Source organism: Nannospalax galili, unplaced genomic scaffold (genome assembly GCF_000622305.1).
Source record: "Nannospalax galili isolate Female #2095 unplaced genomic scaffold, S.galili_v1.0 scaffold186, whole genome shotgun sequence".
Lineage (NCBI taxonomy): Eukaryota > Metazoa > Chordata > Mammalia > Rodentia > Spalacidae > Nannospalax > Nannospalax galili.
Genome location: NW_008358774.1, coordinates 50707 through 69022, shown reverse-complemented (window position 1 = coordinate 69022; position 18316 = coordinate 50707).

Here is an 18316-nt window from a genome sequence, read left to right as displayed (position 1 = left end):
CTGGTAAAGATTTTCTCCCATTCTGTGGGTTTTCTGTTTGTTTCCTTGGTTGTCTCCTTTGATGTACAGAAGCTTTTTAGTTTAATGAGGTCACACTTGTTAATTCTTGCCCTTGTTTCCTGGTCTATTGGTGTCTGGTTTAGAAAGTCCTTTCCTACACCTATATCTTGTAGGTTTTTCCCAATGTTTTACCTATCAGAGGATTAAATTTTTTTTAAAAAATATTTTTATTTTTATTATATGTGTATGAGTGTATTGCCTACATGTAGGTAAGTGCACCCGTGTCTTGCACGATGTCAGAAGAGGCTTTCAGATCCCTTGGGACTGGAGTTGTGGACAGTTGTTAGCTGCCATGTGGGTGCTGGGATTCAAACCCAGGTCTTCTGCAAGAACATCCAATGTTCTTAACTGCTGAGCCATCTCTCCTGTCCCAGGATTTACCTTTTTTAATTGCCATGATTAATATAGTTACAATATATTGCTATTTTCCAAATGTGAAATCACTTCAGTTTGGACTAAAAAATGTTTTAGTTGAAAAAAAAGAAGAAATCACATAATTTAAAGTCATGTAGACCAAACAGTTTATTTAAATTCAAACATACGTGTTGTCAGTTGTAATATTGACAAAATAAATCAAGATGAATTATATAGCCAAAGATTTTAGCTTACAGCGTATTTTGGACATCAATTACAAATCAAAATTGTTGCTGGGAATAAGATAATTTTAAAAGGACTGTGAACACTGGATACAATTTAGTTTTATTCCATTTTTTAAGTAAAAATATCATATCTGCAATTCCCTTAAATAAGAATGAAGAATGCAAATTAAAGGACAATTTGAAACACAACAGAATATCCCTGATAGGTTGTTGTTCTTAAAACATTCTAGATATTTTAAAGTACAGCTGCAATAGACAAATATTAAAAGAAAGAACAGCATACTAGAGAAAATCCCATTGGTTATATTTTAAACAAATATTGTCCTAATGATAATCTTTTAGAAAGCACTCTTTGTCAAGCAACTGGATAATTATAGTTGATAATTTTTATATGGTAGTTTTAAAATTTTTATTTATTACTTTTAATTCATGTGTATGAGTATGTTACTTGCAGGTGTGTAAGTGTGTCTGTGTCATGCATTGCTCTCAGGGGTCAGAAGAAGGTGTTAGATTCCCCCACAACTGAAGTTACAGAGTTGTTCACCAACATGTAGGTGCTGGGAATCGAATCCAGGTTCTCTGCAAGAACAGTCAGTGCTCTTAATTGCTGAGCCATCTCTCCAGCCCTTGAATATTGTAGGTTTTTGAACAAAGAGTGAACTTGTCTCTGAAAATAAAGTCAGAAATTAGTCATTTTCAGATGACATCTGGACTGATGTTCTGGTTTGACTCACCTTTTTATAACCAAAAAATGTAGACCCTTCTGCATCAAACACAGAGAGTAGAGTGGTACGATTCTTAATCGATAAGAAAGAATGAAAAATGTAGAAGCACTTTTCCTAGTTCTGGTGAAACAAGGATGACCAAGTCAGATGGAACATTTGTCTGGTGAACTTACATTATAATGGCAGGAGACAGAAAATATCAAAGCAGTCATGAAGACTTTATATAGATTCACCTCTCCTCATTGTTACACATTTTAGTCTAGAATGCCAAGTAAAATTAGTTACCATGAAATAAAACCATTTTTGTGAGCTTCATTTGACATAAAATTTTATTTCTAGATTCTAGAGTTTGTGAAATTATTCTACAATTCTTGCCTATAAATAATGACTAATTATGAAGTTTCCCTGATCTAATGAATATATTAATAATGGCAGTAACTGTATCAGTACTCCCTATAAGACCTCTAGGGTTCATTCTAGGAGGTTGGTCATGCTCTGGTAATTTCCTTATAAGATGAAATATCTATATTACGAAGTTTGGTGTTCAAGTAGAGTGCATTTTACATAGTTTCATGACAAAAATGGAAAGGATATGAGAAATGAACTTAAACACCTCTATTCTAGTTTACCATTATTTATTTCTTAATTTAACTTACAAAATGGATTGCTTTCTTATGGATTTCATACATACTTAGTTTTGGTTGAACTATACTCCGAATACTTCTCCTTTTCTATCCCTCTGCTCCTAATTCTTGCTTATAGCTTTTCACTCCAAATATTCTCCCTTTAACTTTCATGTTACTTTGCCCACCCCCAAATCATGTAGAAACTTATGTATTAAATGACATAGTAGATTGCGGTCATCACCAGTGGCAGCCGCTACTTCGTTCTCATGGGCATCGAGGCTGCTCCTCTGTTCGTCCTGGTCTGAGGCTACTCTTCCACTCACCTGGTGCTGAGGTAGCTCTTTTGTTTGCCCTGTGCTGCTTCCTGTCATCGCTGCTTCTGCCTGGTCCCGGACCCCAGGGCTGGTGAGGAGACTGTCAGCGGAGCTGCATTCAAACACAGGAGACCAGGTTCAGTGACACAGGTCTGGTTTATTGCAGGAAGGCACAAGCTTATATAGGGGTAGTGGTCCAATCACAGCACAGCAAGAAGGATACTGTATTAGCATAACAGGTTTAGTGCCCTATCACAGTACAGAAAGCAGGATACCTTATTAACATAACAGACTTAGCATCCTATTAGCATAACAGACTTAACATCCTATCACAGAATAGAGGGTAGGATGCCTCATTAGCATACTGGGTTTTGGATTACAGAGCCTGGATTCCTGGAAACCACGTGACCATGCCAGTTGCAATATCACCCTAGGCTCAAGCTTGTCTCCCACAATAGATCAAATGCACTTAAAAGACAACTATAAACATTCTCTTCAAGCACAGTGGCATATGCATTCTTCTCAGCATCCCATGGAGCTTATTCAAACTATAATATGTAAGGCACAAAACAAGAATTAACAAAAAGAACAAAATCTAGCAAGTCCTCATATTCTATCTGAGCCCAATAGGGAAGTAAAATAACATACAACCAACCAGAGAAACCAAAGAGCATACACAAAATCATACGATTGAACAACACACTATTGAGTGAAAAATGAATCACGGAAGAAATGAAGGTGAGATTAAAAAGCCCCAGAATAAAAGGAAACTAAAAGCACAGCATAGAAAACCCATGGAATAAAATGGATGCAGTCGTAAACAGAAACAAAGTTTATAACCGTTAAGTGTCTACATTAGGAAATTAGGGAGAGAGCTAAAATAAATAATGATACACCTAAAGACCTGTTGCTATTTTTCTATGATGCCATAAAAACAAAATTTTATGGACTTTTTCTACCTTTGAGATATTTTGTCATCTTCTTACAATGGTTATTGTGTAACCAGCTCCAAGTTGACTCTTCCATTGGGCAAGCTGGTTATTATGCACAAAGGAAATGGATACAGGAAGGAACACAGAGGAAAAAAAATTAGAGCCAGACATGGTGGTGGTCTCCCTTAATGCAAGCACATTGGAAGCAGAGGTAGGTGGATCTCTATGAGTTCAGCGTCAGCATGGTGTACATAGCGAGTTTCAGATCAGCCAGTACTACATACAGAGACCCTATCTCAAGAAACAAACAAAACAAATAAAAAAAAAAAAACAAAGGAAGAGGTTAGTGGAAATATTTAGATCTAGACAGAAGGATATAACAACTGTTTGATTTGTTGTCAGGTTTCCAGTTTCTGTAAATATTTTCCTCTTCCATCAACAATGATTTTTTTTTTCACCTCAAGATAATAGTGTAACCCTATGCTCTGTTATCAAAGCCATACAATATTTGTAGTACTTAAAATCAATTTTCAAACATACTGTGGTGGTTTGAATAAATGTCTTCCACAGGCTCCAAGTATTTCATCACTTGGTCTCCATTTGGTGACAGTGTTTGGGAGGTTCATGGAACCTTTGGGAGACATCGCCATGCTGTGGGAAACAGATCACTGATTTGGAAGTACATAGCGAGGCCCACTCTTAGTCTGGCTCTCTCTGTTTCTTGTGCTGGTTTGAAGATGTGGCTTCTCAGTTTCTGCTCAGCCACCTCTGCTGCCATGTTGCCCCACCATGATAGACTTTTACCCTCAGGAACCATAAGCTAAATAAACTCTTCCTCATTTAAGTTGCATTGTGCACGGTGTTTAATCATAGCAATTGAAAATTAACTTATACATTTCATAACGTATTTTCTCATTTTAAAAACTACTGGGAAAAGTAAGAGTTGAAATAAAATTGCACTGTATATGTATGTGTAAGAATCTCAAAAAACAAAAATAATTATATTTAAAAAATAAAATTGTATCTGCCCAGAATAGTTCAAAAAGGCTTCCTTGACCCACCTCACCAATTGATATTAAATACCATTCATTTCTTCACCCATAATGTTCCAAACTTCCTTTATAATTAGTATGTTTACTATGCTCATGTACATGTGCACTACTATTAGCATGTAGCTTATAAGTCATTCTGTTATAGACCAGCGTTCCAGTACAGACTAGATTATTCTTGAGTGAATCCAGAAGCCACTGCATGAAGAAAGTGACAAATATCACCACATTAAAGTTAAGAAAGAACCTTGTTTCTGTTGGCTAGCTTTCATAGCACTGGAAGGTGCTATGTATGAAACATGAACAAAAAATAAGCATCAGCCTTAACCAGCTGTGAATCCTGTGAACGGTAGTAACAACTAACCTGGCAAGACATACCCACCAATGCAATAGTCTATGAACTACTCTAACTGTAGTGAAAAACATTTGTCTTTCTTTGGCAATAGTAAAATCATTGTAAATTTGCTTCCTCACTAGGAAAAAATTGTAAGAATGCTAATGAGAAAAATAAAACTTACCCCAAAAAATAGGAAATCAACTTAAATGTGCATCCTTGTAAAATGCATATATAGAAAATGATATAATCATACCGTGTAATGTGAAACAGCAGTGAAAATAGTAGTCACATATGTCAACAAGTGAATAAAGAAACATTTTTAGTGTAATTTGTTTCAGAAGAGAGAGAACACATTGTGTGAGCTGTCTGCATGAACTTGAAAATGAGTAAGACCAAATAATGTATTATTTAGAAATATATAGTTAGATAAAATCATCAAGTAAAGGAATGAATAAATAAAGATCACTTTACACACTGATAACCTCAAGTGGGAGAGAAGAAAATACAACTCTAGGATAGCAATAGGAACAGAAATTGAAAAAAATTATTCAGAATGAAGCACAAACATAACAATGTCAAATCAGTTCTTAGAATATAAAAATCAACCTAATGTTGAATATATCTGATAATTTTTTTACATAGGAAAAATATATTAATGTTATCTTAAAAATCACTAGAAGATGGGATGGAGAGATGGCTCAGTGGTTAAGAGCACTGACTGCTTTTGCAGAGGACCTGGGCTCATTTCCCAGCACTCACTGGGTGGCTATGAACCGTCCTTAACTCCAGCTTGAGGGGAATCCAAAGCCCTCTTCTGACCTTCATGGCATTGCATGACATGGGTGCACTCACATACATGAAGGTGATAATACATTCATACACACAATATAAAAATAATAAATACAATATTTTTAAAAAATTAAAAATAATCACTAGAAAAATTTCACAACTACACTTTTAAAATTGTACAATATTTCCTATTGTAATAACTTTGAGTCATTCTAAAGTACATTTTAGTGACAGTTACAGGAGAAAATGAAATTTTAAAGATATAAGAGAAGCTCTTATAATTTCTGAATAACATATTCATACATACACATTTTATGTAGAAATGTCAAAATGTATAATTATAGGAAATAGTATTTTCATCCCACCTCAGTACTATAAAAATTATAGTGTCAGTAAATGTGTCTGATGCAAACAAAAATTGTATTCAATTATTTTTGTTGAAGCATTTTATGTTCATCATTGTGGTTGATAATTATTTTTATGTGATGTTAACTGGCTTTAATTAACATCTGAATTATATGGTCTACATCTACAATGATAAGAAACAGTATCTCTTGGAGGTGACATGTTCTGTATAAAATTCACAACTGTAAAATCATCAGAAAAGTTAAATTAAGATTGCACTTTAAAAAAAAAATTAGCTTTACAGATTTAATTGAATATTATTTGTAAAGAAAGAAAATTTCCTCCATGAAAAGAAGATTTTGCTTAGCAATTTCTAAAAATACATACATAATAGGTTAACTTTCAGGCAAATAGAAAAAACTTAATAATATTCATTTTCTAATAATAAGGAAATTGTATTAAATAATCACATTGAATTATACAAGCGTATTAATGTAGTATGCAAAAAATAACTACTAAAACCATTTCAGTGTGTATGTAGTGTATTTATGACCTTATTTCTCATCAAACAGAATTCTCTATGGGAAACATAGCCGGTCAGTTAATGGCATGAATATACTGAATATTAATGAGGATACAAGGACTGTTGAAGAGAGACTAATATAGAAATAAATATAAGACTGTATATGTTATTTATATATTATAAAATCAAGTTACATTTAACAATAAGTGTATTCCTCTGTCATCCCTTCCACATGTTCAACATTTTATGTCAGCTTCTGATAGTATTAATAAAAAATGGATACAAGTACATTATGTTTTACCAGTAAACCATTTGGGTATACAGTGCTTTGTCTCCCATTAAAAACAATATTATTTTCAAGATAACATTCTGTCTGATTAAAAGAAAATAAGAAAACCTCAAATTCTGGTATCAGTGGTTTTTCTTATGGGTTCAACCAAACATCAGGGAAGAGCCAACAAAAAGACTCAGCACACAACGTGCTTACTTCCAAGCCTAATGACTTGAACTCAGTTCCTGGGACCCAAATGATAGGAGTAGAGTACCAGCTCCCAAAAGTTGTCATGTGTCCTCCATGCATGTGCTGTGACACACACACATGAGTACACATATATACTTTCAAGTTAAATGATTGTAATAAAATATTTTATAAACAAGCATTTTCCACAAATAGATTTACACGTTTTGCACAAGTGAATATCTTTCTTAATGGTTAGAGACATGGAAAATTACTACTGCCTTGCTTCTAATGTGTACTTCCTATTTTCACATGTATTGCATTAAACATAAATATTATTTGATCAAATGAAACAAACAAATAAAAATCCCCAACATATCATCTTTGAACTCTTTCAGTATAGTGTATCAGAAAAGCAAAATTAATTATTTTACAAGTATGAACAAGTTTAGATATGTAAAAAGTCTTGGCATAGCTTCCAGATAGGTCTGCCTTTAGAAGGCTTTCAATAGTAAATTCTACACATATTAGTTACATAGAGAAGATATTTCTACATTATTTTGTGTGCCATTTTAAATTATTTTTTATTATCCATTATCCATTTTTCCTTGTATGATGTTTACCTGTCATTTTTCTAACCAAATATTTATTATCTGGATACAAAAGAAGAAAAGAGTGTGAAGAAAAATATAATACAAATATTTATTTTATTATGTTAATTTTTAATTTAAAAAGAATCAGCTTAAGGGAGGAAGAATACATTTTGTCTCAGAGTTTCAGTGCAGGAAGGCATGGTGATTGGAGTTTTATACTTAGGTGGGACCAGGCTAAACTCATAAGCCTGGTCCCTATGAACCAAGTTCTTCCCGCCTGACCTCATTTTTAAAAGGCCTTTCCTCTTGAACCTACACCACCAAGTTGAGACCCATATTTCAAACACATGAGCAGTGGGAGACATTTGACTTTTAAAACAAACCAACAACTTGAAGATTTAACATAAAAAGAGATATAGAATTTTTGGCATATAATGACTTGGTCAAAAGTCAAGATACTTTTTCAAGCACATTTACAAAATGATTGAGACATTTTACCATCTGCCTGCATAATCCTCTCCCATTGCTGGTAGTAGTTAACATTTCTGAATTGGGAGTGGCAACATCTTAATTTTCTGACCCCTAATTGTAGATATCAGTTTAAAAATTCAATATCAATGATTTCCTTGTCAACACACCAGTCATTCTTTCTAAATTACAAAACATATATATATATTCCTGATGGCCTGTGATGCTCCATGAATTCAATCCCAGCACTCAGGAGGCAGGCGGATCTCTGTGATTAATAGGCCAGTTTGGTCTATGTAGTGAGTTCTTGGTCAGCCAGTGCTGCATAATGAGACTCTGGCTAAAAAAAAAAAAAGAGACAGAAAAAGAAAAGGAACTGTTTCAGTGCAAAGGTAAGAATGAAGGACAAAATATTCTTTGCTCTGTATCTAGTCAGTTTTCATATTCACCAGAAGAAGGTCCATGTATCTACAACATAGAATTCACCAACTGACATGTAAAATATTGCTATTGCTAGCCTATCTATAGTAAAAAGCTACAACTTAAATGACATTTCCATTGAAAATATGGTGATATTTGGGAGAGTAAAATGTTTGAATAGGGCTATGACAGCTAGAATTTGAGAATTAAGGAAATATAAGAATTTTCTTAAAAAGTACCTATGAATTTAAATAAAATATAGATATATATTTTGTTACTAAATAAAATATAGATAGATATTTTGTTACTAAGACAAAATATCTGAAGCAGGCTAACTTAACAAAGAGGCTTATTCAGCTCTTACTTCTGGAGACATAAGCTATGGCATCTGAAACTAAATGTTTTTGTGAAAACCTCAATGTAGGTGACAGGAGCCCATGAGATAAAAGGAGATCATAAATCAGAAGAGGAAACTGGAAAAGTTCTGGATTTCCTCAGTCCCTTCCATGATCACATCCATGAGGGACCTGAGTGCGTCCCCAAAGATTTCACCACACTGGATGGATGAAGATTCCAACAAAGAGACTTTGAGACCATACTGAAGCTAAGCCCCAAACCACGGCAGTAGCTAAACCTGAGGCAGACACCATCTCATTAAATGCTTAAATATAATACAAGGAGAACTTGGGTTCTGTAAAACATTTCTCATTTTAAAGACTTTTCAATAGTGGAAAAGTGTATGGCGCCTCTTCAATGCATTTTTCTGTGAAAATCAACGACTACGGCTCTTCCCCAACTGTTGTGATTGCTCAAATATGTAATTTAGAATCCTGTGAGAAGCCCTCTATTCAATGCTCAGCCTCACCCCGTGAGCGCAGTCATACTCTTTATGCAGAGCCTCGAGGACTATTTCCTATAACCTACGTAAGCCAATGAGAGGCTGGGATGGTGAGCAAGTTAATTCAGAGTTGTTGGTGCAACAAATTCCCCAGGCAGCTAAAAAGTAGGAATTGAAGAAAGAAGACTTTAATATGAAGTCGATGTTCTGACCACAGTCCATCAATCTGCAGTGTCCATAGCATACTGGTTCCTATATCCTAGACGTACTTCTAAATGTGTTGTTTCAGTGAAAGGAGTTCAGAGGATACTTGAAGAAGGGCAGTGCAGCATTAAGGAAAGGCACAACTCATAATTAGAATCTCATGAGTCAGGGAACAGGAGGCACTGCAGACAGAACAGAGGTCCCCAAGTACCTGTTCACTGTGTATTTACTGCCTTAACTTTCGTAAACAGAGCAAAGACCAATATCCAGTGGAGCCAGTCTTATGAAAGCTCCCTCAAGACTTCTTGGTATGGTATTATTTTTATTATTATTATTATTATTTTTTTAGTCTTTTTGAGAAAGGGTCTCCCTGTAGCACCAGCTCTCCTGGAACTTACTATGCAGACCAGGCTGTCCTTGAACTCACTGAGATCCGCTGGCCTCTGCCTCCCCAGTGCTGGGATTAAAGGCCTGCGCCACCACACCCAGCCGGTATGGTTTTAAAACAGAGAACTTGTGTGCTAAGATGAAAACTAGCTAAGCATAGCAGAACTTATGACCTGCAGTTAGCATGCTTTTTCCTTTCAAGCCTGGCATATTGGACACTGTGCTCCTTCAACAGTCTTAACTCCTGTGTCTCTGCCACTTTTGCCACATAGACGTCCTTGACTGGAGGTGCCAATGAGTATAGCCAGGCAGGCTTTCAGCAGTGTTCAGGTTACACAGTGCTCTCCAACAGACATGGGAGGGGAGGGTGCTGAACTCCAGTTGGTAAGTGGTGAATTTCTGCATGTAACATGCAAACATCTTCCAGTATACATTAAATCATCTAAAAGTTAAGGAGAAAGCATGAAAAACATAAATGTTATATAAGTAGTTTCACCATAATCACTAAGAGAATACTTATAAAGGGAAAAAGCTGGTAAATACATTTTAATACAGATTTGTCCCTTGTAGGCCTTGGTCCAACCTGCAAGTCAGGAATAAAATATTTTTTCCAAAATAATTTTTGATCTGCTGTTGACCATCAACATCCAAAAGACGCAGAATATATTGATATAAACTGAAGGCCAGCTGACACTACTTTCACTTAAGATGTAAGGGGAAATATGAAACATTTGAATGTTTCAAGTTTGAAATTTGAATAAAGTAGACAATACTGCCAACAGATTTTTAAATAAAATATTGATAATCACTTGTAATGTTCTGAACACAGATATTTGGTATATATGAAATAGAAAACATGATTTAGATGCAATATCAACAAAAAGACACACACCAGCATCATTTAGAACACAGCAAATAAAGTTTAAGTATGACTTTTTTTTTTTTTTGGTCTTTTTGAGACTAGGTCTCCCTGTAGCCCCAGCTGTCCTGGAACTCACTGTGTAGACCAGGCTGGCCTTGAACTCACAAAGATCTGCCTGCCTCTGCCTCCCGAGTGCTGGGACTAAAGGCATGCGCCACCAAGTCCAGCTAAGTATTGCTTTTAAAGGTCTTCAGGTTTTTGGCAAATAACAGAAATGTACCTTAACAATTTCAGTGGCTAAATCTTGTTATAAAAAAAATTGTATCCAACTGCATAGACTAAAACCACAGCAACGAGGGACCCAGAAAATTATCTCTATAGATGCAGTAGTGCTTTATCTTATCTTGTGGGTAATAAACAAATTAAGGTTAGCTTAGTGGGAAGACATTCTTGTATGGCACTCTAAGTATAGCCAAGTACATGTGGCTGGAGAGGATATAGACCCCAGAGAAGAATCCATTTTTGTCACATCCTTAACCAAAGTAAACTCTTACTGCATTCTTATTACCTGGCCATATATTTACAGACAAGTGTGCCCCTTTTTGCAACAAGTGGACTCTATTCCAAAGTTCCACAACTGGTAAAGCACAGAGGAAAAGTGGCTGCGATATGCACAGCCTTAAGTAATACATCTCAATGAAACCTGTACTCCAAATGATCAAGAAACATCTCCTAAGTGGAGACAGAAAGACTGTAAGAGTCAGGGGTACAAGACACCTATTGCAACTTAATGCATTCTAGACAGGTTGTGGAAACTGCATCAATGAAATCTCTGTAGTATGGTTGTCTAACAGGATCTGCATACCCAGGATATTCCAGGGTGGATAGGAGAAATTTTAAAGGGTCCCACCTCAGGATGAAGAGCTACAGTCAATCAATTGATTCTGAAAGATGGAGAATCAGTTTTATCTAGGGATTAGTACCGTGAGAGGTCAATTTATCCCAAGTAAGCAGCCTTAAACACTGATGCATATGTGCATCGCTAATGGATTCAGTGCATTACATATATATTTGTATATTTATAAATCTATGCATGTATATGTAGCAATAATAATCAAAGAAGAAGATAAGAAATCGGGAGGACATGGAAAGAGATGGACGAAGACTTAGAAGGATGGAAAATACAAGTATAATACTCTTATGAAATTTTCAAGAATAGAATAAAATTTTTTAAAAAAGAAAAATGTAAAATTTTATGGGGAAGGAAAAAGAAACATTTTTAAAACTTTTGCTTGCATATTACGTTAAAGGAAGAAAATATAAGCAGGACAATTAAAATAATTTCAATCACATACAAATAGAAGAGAAAATGGTATATATCCCCAGTGGCCTCCATGGAAATGTGGAAATTACAAAAGAAAACAAATGAAATATATCTTTAAGTTAGAAAAGAGAATTTTATCCTTTTTTGCCTTTGACCCTAGTCTTGTTAATGTTCTTGCTATGATTTTTAGGATGAAACTGCAAAATGTCATATTGGGTTTTGTACATGCAATGCACACTAAATAATGCTTCTTTAGACTAGTGTCTGGTACTAAGATAGTTTTCTCTTTCCTTCCTTCTCACCCAATTCTATCATTTATCTTACCTGTAATACTAATTAACTCAAATATTGTGTTAAGGTGTAGAACATATATGTAGGTTACTATGTCCATCCTCCTTGACTTGTTTTGAGCATAGCATTTTACACAATCTCAATGCTAAGATTTAGCTTGCTCTGAGGTATTTTGGGTGGTAGGGAATTATCTTTTGTTTTCATCAATCATTCACACAGTAATCTCTCTTTCTTAGCTCTCCACTGTGTTCCAGAGTTGAAACATGTCATTCCTCTCTCAGAACTCATTGAGATAACAGGTAATCTGGTGTCATGTTTTCCTATGCTGCTGAGGCTAAACTATTCCAGCATAATTCAATGTGTACTTTGACATTCTAGGTCTTGTCTCTTCCCAGTAGTCCCTGATAAGGGTGGGGAGTTATAACTATGCATTGCTAGTAGTTGGTTAAACAGCAGCACTTGAATCTAACATAAGAGCAATAATACCAACTGCACATACACATGGAGACACTACTATGCGTCTCTGACATACAGATACAAAGACCTGAGGGTTTTGAAAAATTAGAAAGTGATATCAAAACTATCATAGAAGAGAAGCTGTAGAGTAATTTAATGAAAATCGGGATCACTCTTCTGACAATAGACAAAGAAACCTTTGTCTGTTCATATATAGGTTAATTGATGGTTGACTTTTTATAGACTTATCCTGTTTCTGATCCTATGATGACTATTAGAAGGCAACATATACCTGAAAGATTATTTTATAACTTAGAGCCAAGAAAATATTTAAAATTCGAGACCACCCTCATCAATTAGCAGAGTAATTCATATATGCTCATATATTATATTACAGAGCTTGAAGGTGATGTAAAATAGCTTTTCCATCACAGTGAAAAATAACGCACTGTGAGAAAGGCTCTCCAAAGACTACATTCAGCTGCTGGAAGGAAGCTAGACATTTTATCTGTGTACACAACAAGAGGAAAGGTCAGGCACAAGGGAGAGGATGAGTGACCACAAGAAGAGGTGGTAGCTTTGAGAGACCACAGATACGCAATGGGCGCATCAGGAGTTATGTAAAGGGAGCCCCACGAGTAGTCATGAGATAGGAAGTTGGGGAGATCAAGTGTGACTTTCTCCTAATGCAAGCTTTCTCTTTTACTTATTAAAATTATATTGTTTAAACTAAATACATTAGCAATTTCTTTCAAATCATTTAGTCCTAGGGAGTTCAATAAAACATTTTTTCCCTTATAAATGACTTGGTGTGCAGATATAACTACATTTTTCTTACTTTCAAAAATGACTCATCATTAACAACAGCATCACATTTTTTATTCATTATGCCTTCATTTGTATTCACTTCCTTTAAATTCTCATTTCAGAAGAAATAGAGAAACAATTTACTGAGCTGAAGCTAAATTCCATAACAGACTACCTCTAAGGAATTTTTCTTATTACACAAAATTGCTTTGGGTAAAATGGTGCAAAGGTCTCATTCATTTCAATGAGCTTTTGCTTATTAAAAATAATACACATTTACAATATGAATTTTCTCCTTTTTAACAAGGAGGTTTTTTTACCTTAAAAATTTCCAGAAATCATACTTTTTTTTCAAATTGCATTTACTATTCTTAAACTATTTGAGTTTTTCATTTAATTTAAAACCAAATGTTATTGTGAATATTATGTGCTAAATTGTAGCCTATAATAAACAATAATGAAAGGTTTGATATTAACTATAAAATAATTCCACAATATTTCAGAAACCAATAGTCCTGATTAGAATCAAGCAAATGGTAAAGGAGAACAATACCCAATATAGTTCCACTTTGTCCTTGTTACTTTCTATTGCTGTGATACAAAAACTGATCAAAATCAATTTGAGGAGGAATGGCTTTATTTTACCTTACATATCCTATATCACAGTTCATTACTGAGTGAAGGCAGGGTAAGAAACTCAGGGCAGGAACCTGGAGACAGGAACTGAAGCACAGATCATGGAAGAACACTGCTTACTGACTTGCTCCTCTAGCTTGTTCCCAGTCTGCCTTTTTATATGACCCAGAATCACCTGCTCAGGCATGGCAACACCCACAGTGGTCTGAGTCCTTCCATGTCACCCAATCACCAAGAAAAAGCCTTCACAGACATACCCACATGTCAATCCAAAGAAGGAAATACCTCAATTTAGGTTCCCTCTTCCCAAATGTGTCAGAATGACAACTGAAGCTATCCAGCACAAACCTCTTTGCAGGATATACAGGTGGGACATGCATATTAAGGAAGAAATCCAAAATACTATTAAAAATATGTTCAAAATTGGTCTGTGTTCCATTAACCCCATTCCCTGGCCACTGCAAATGCTGTAAATGACAAGACACTACTCATTCACTAGCTCTTGCTACTTTAAATCCATACGGTTTCTCTGATTATTGTTTAAAATTCATGTAAAATATATTTTTAGAATTATACGTGCTCAGGAAATGGAGGCAGGGAATACGTAAATAGATATTAACTGAAAATTTCTAAAAGAACATAAGGCTGGAGAGATGCATTAGTGGACCAAGGCTCTTGCTGCCCAATTTGATGTCTCAAGCTTGATTTCCAGAACTCACAAGGTGGAGAAGAGTCCTGACCATCAATTGTTTTCTTCTGACTCTCACAAGATTTTCTGCCATAACTCTAGGGCATCCTCATGTGAGCATACACCCAGCACACAAAGGAATAAAAGAATATATAAGTGTAAAACAGTCTTTAAAAAGAGATACGGGCACTGGAGAGATGGCTTAGTGGTTAAGAACACTGGATGTTCTTGCAGAAGATCCAGGTTTGAATCCCAGCACCCACATGTTAGCTAACAACTGCCTGTAACTCCAGTTTCAGGGGATCTGACCATCCCTTCTGACCTCCGCGGGCATTGCACGACACAGGTGCACTCACCTACATGCAGGTGATACATGCATATGCATTAAATAAAAAAAAAATAAAGAAGAGATGGTGATTCTCAGATTGTGGACGTCTAATTGCTAAGTAATAAATATTGTACAGAGTTAAATAATGTGGACAGCATAGAAAAACATAAGTGGCTCAAAAACAAGGAAATATTTTTTAATATTCAAGGATAAAAAAAGAACAAAAAGGAAACATTTGCTTAAAGAATTACAATTCTTAAACAGCAAGTATAAAATGGAGTAAACATACAAAATTATATGAAGCAAATTATACATTTTGTTAATATAAAGAATAGCACTAAAAGGAAAAATGAAAATATTGTTATCAAAAGTCCAGATATTGCCATTTTATGAAAAGTTACACGTTTGATTTCAACAATAAAATATTTAAGACACTATAATCATTGTATAACTAAATGAATGAATGAAATTGTATCCATGACACTGATTACATCCCTGTTAATACTGATTATTATGTGCAAGCCACAGATGGGTGACTTCGGTGTATTATATTATTTTAACAAAAGCCTTATAAGTATTATAATCATCTCCAACCCATCAAAATGCTTTTGCAACTAAAATTCCAGATCATATCATATATGACGGAGTAGAAAATGAGAAGGAATAATAAAATTTCATTTGAAATTTAGAAGGTGCAGATTGTGTAACAATAAAATTTTATTCATCTAAAAGTTGAAACATAACACGCATCACAATATTAACAAGGATTACAGTAAAGACAGAGTAATATAAATTAACAAGAAAATAATTGAACTTGATTGGAATTTAGGAGGTGGGAAATGCAAGAAAATGATAGAAGAAAGACGTAATAGTTTAAGCTAGGGAAGATATGATTTAATATATAATTTACTGCATTATTTTAAATGGGGTAAAATCAGTAATGCAAATGTAGATGTGTGCAGACTGTCTAATGTTTCCTATAACATTTCAGCAATGTGCTCTCTTCACACTTAAATAATTAATGCAAGAAAATAAATCCAAAAACTAAAGGACAGGGTATCATGCATACAATAACCAACAATTGCCACAATATTCAGTAAAATATCCTATGGAATAGAGTTAAATCAAAAACTGTCAATACAATTTAATGTTCAGACTACAAATAAAAGCATAAATCAATTATTATTATTACAATTATTATACTGACAATATTGGAGCTTAATATTGACTTGAAATAGATAGAAACACCAGGAACAATGAAAGGAAGAAATGGATGAATCAACAATATGTAGAAAGTAAGTAAAATGAATAAGGTGATCAAGCCTTCATATACATGTTTATAACTTTAAACATTTCTTAACGCACATCTTTTTAAACACTGTAAATGCTCATTTTTCTCTAGCTCCCAAGAGAATGATTGAAAAGTTTTAAGAATCAATTTCTTAAAGACTATATTTTCTGACTACATAGATGAACTCAAAAAGTAATGAGAAAGCTATTTCTAGATTTTTTTTTCTGTCATGAAACTGGAAGACATATGACTTTGAATGAGTAGTAGGTGGGTGCCAGGCTTAGCACAAGATCAGATTTATGAGTGGCGTGGATTCCTACTGGTGCAATAGTGGCATGGGTTTTATGGGAGTAACCAATTGCTATCTGACTGGCTTATATTGATTACAGTCAAATAACATCCTTCAAATTATCAGTTAAAAAAACAGTTTATTTGAATTACACAATTCTTATTCTACGAATATTGAAACAGCCTGGTAGCCAGTTCTCACTTGTGTTTCTCAATTACTTTATGTCTGCTGTCAGTTAGGGTCTGGTCTTCTGGAGGGTAGTTTGGGTTAGAGACCCCTGTGGTTCACTTCAAGATAGCAGCTGAAGCAGATTATTGGCTGGGTTTGTTAACCAGTGTTTTGACATGTGGTCTCTCCTTTTGGTCTCTCCAGCATGGCTGAAACTTAGTGGTAAATGTTTTTACATGGTCATGCTTCACTATAGATGAATGTTCCAGAAAGCCAAGAGGATACTCCATAGCATCTATGATATCCCTCAGATATCATATATATTTCACATACTTTTGTATGTTGATGCAGTCATAAACACATTCAGATTCCAGGAGAAGGGAAAGTGACCCCATGACATTATTGGTAGATCTGTGGATATTTAATTGGTTGACATGGCTTAAATCTTATAAAATGATCATTATGCTGTAACAATGTAGTATAAATTTGTTGGACTACCCTTAAGGTAATGTATAAGTTTAACACAATTGAATTATTCATTATAAAATGTAAATTTCTAATAGACATAGATTACATTTGAATTAATAAATGTATATTTTTGTTATAGTGCAAAATAGAAATGAAACAAGAGAAATTTTATTTGAATCAGAAAGCACCAAAAATAAATAAATAAATAAAAATCTCATTCCAAGGTTTTATGTTTCTCTCTCTTGAAATAGCAATGTCAATTATTGATATAAATTCCTTTTATGTGGACGTAACTTTTGCTAAATTTTTAATTTTTGCTTTAATGGTCGTAATGTCTAAATAAAAATTATTCAGCATATAAAATTCAATTATCATTACAATGAATCTTAAATTGTAGTATATAAAGAAAATACATGCAAAAGGAAGGAATAAATGGGAGTAAAATATTACACCATTGTAAAATTTTGTAGGTATTGTATTTTTAAATAAGACAATTAGACCATCACTGGTTGAATAATCAAGGTAACATAACAGTGTACTGAAGACAAGCTGCGGTACCTGCAGGTGGACATGTTTTGAAAGGAGTCAGCCGACCTGGCAGAGCACTCTTCCCTCAATTCTAAATAAATAGAAATAAGCACCTTAGAATTGATTCTCAGTGACAGTTTCTACATTAGTCATTATCTACAAACTATATAAAATTGTTTACAGAGTCATGTAATTTGTATTTGCTGTACAAGTTCTTTCATTTATCAAATATCTCTCAAACACACAGAGCTTTCATGTAATTCATAATTGAACAAATTTGTCATAGATGATTATTTCTGAAGATATTATTCATGTTTTATAAAACTACAAAGACAATTTCATTTTCTTTTTGAAATGTATATTTCATTATGCAAGGTCATTCTTAAGGAGTAAAGAATGAAAAACAAGAAATTGGGATTAATTTCTTACTTGTTTGTCTGAAGACTCTGGATCCTGTCTGAAAATTAATGAGTTTATAAAGGTTCTTTTTTCTCATTTCTTAAGGTTCCCTCCC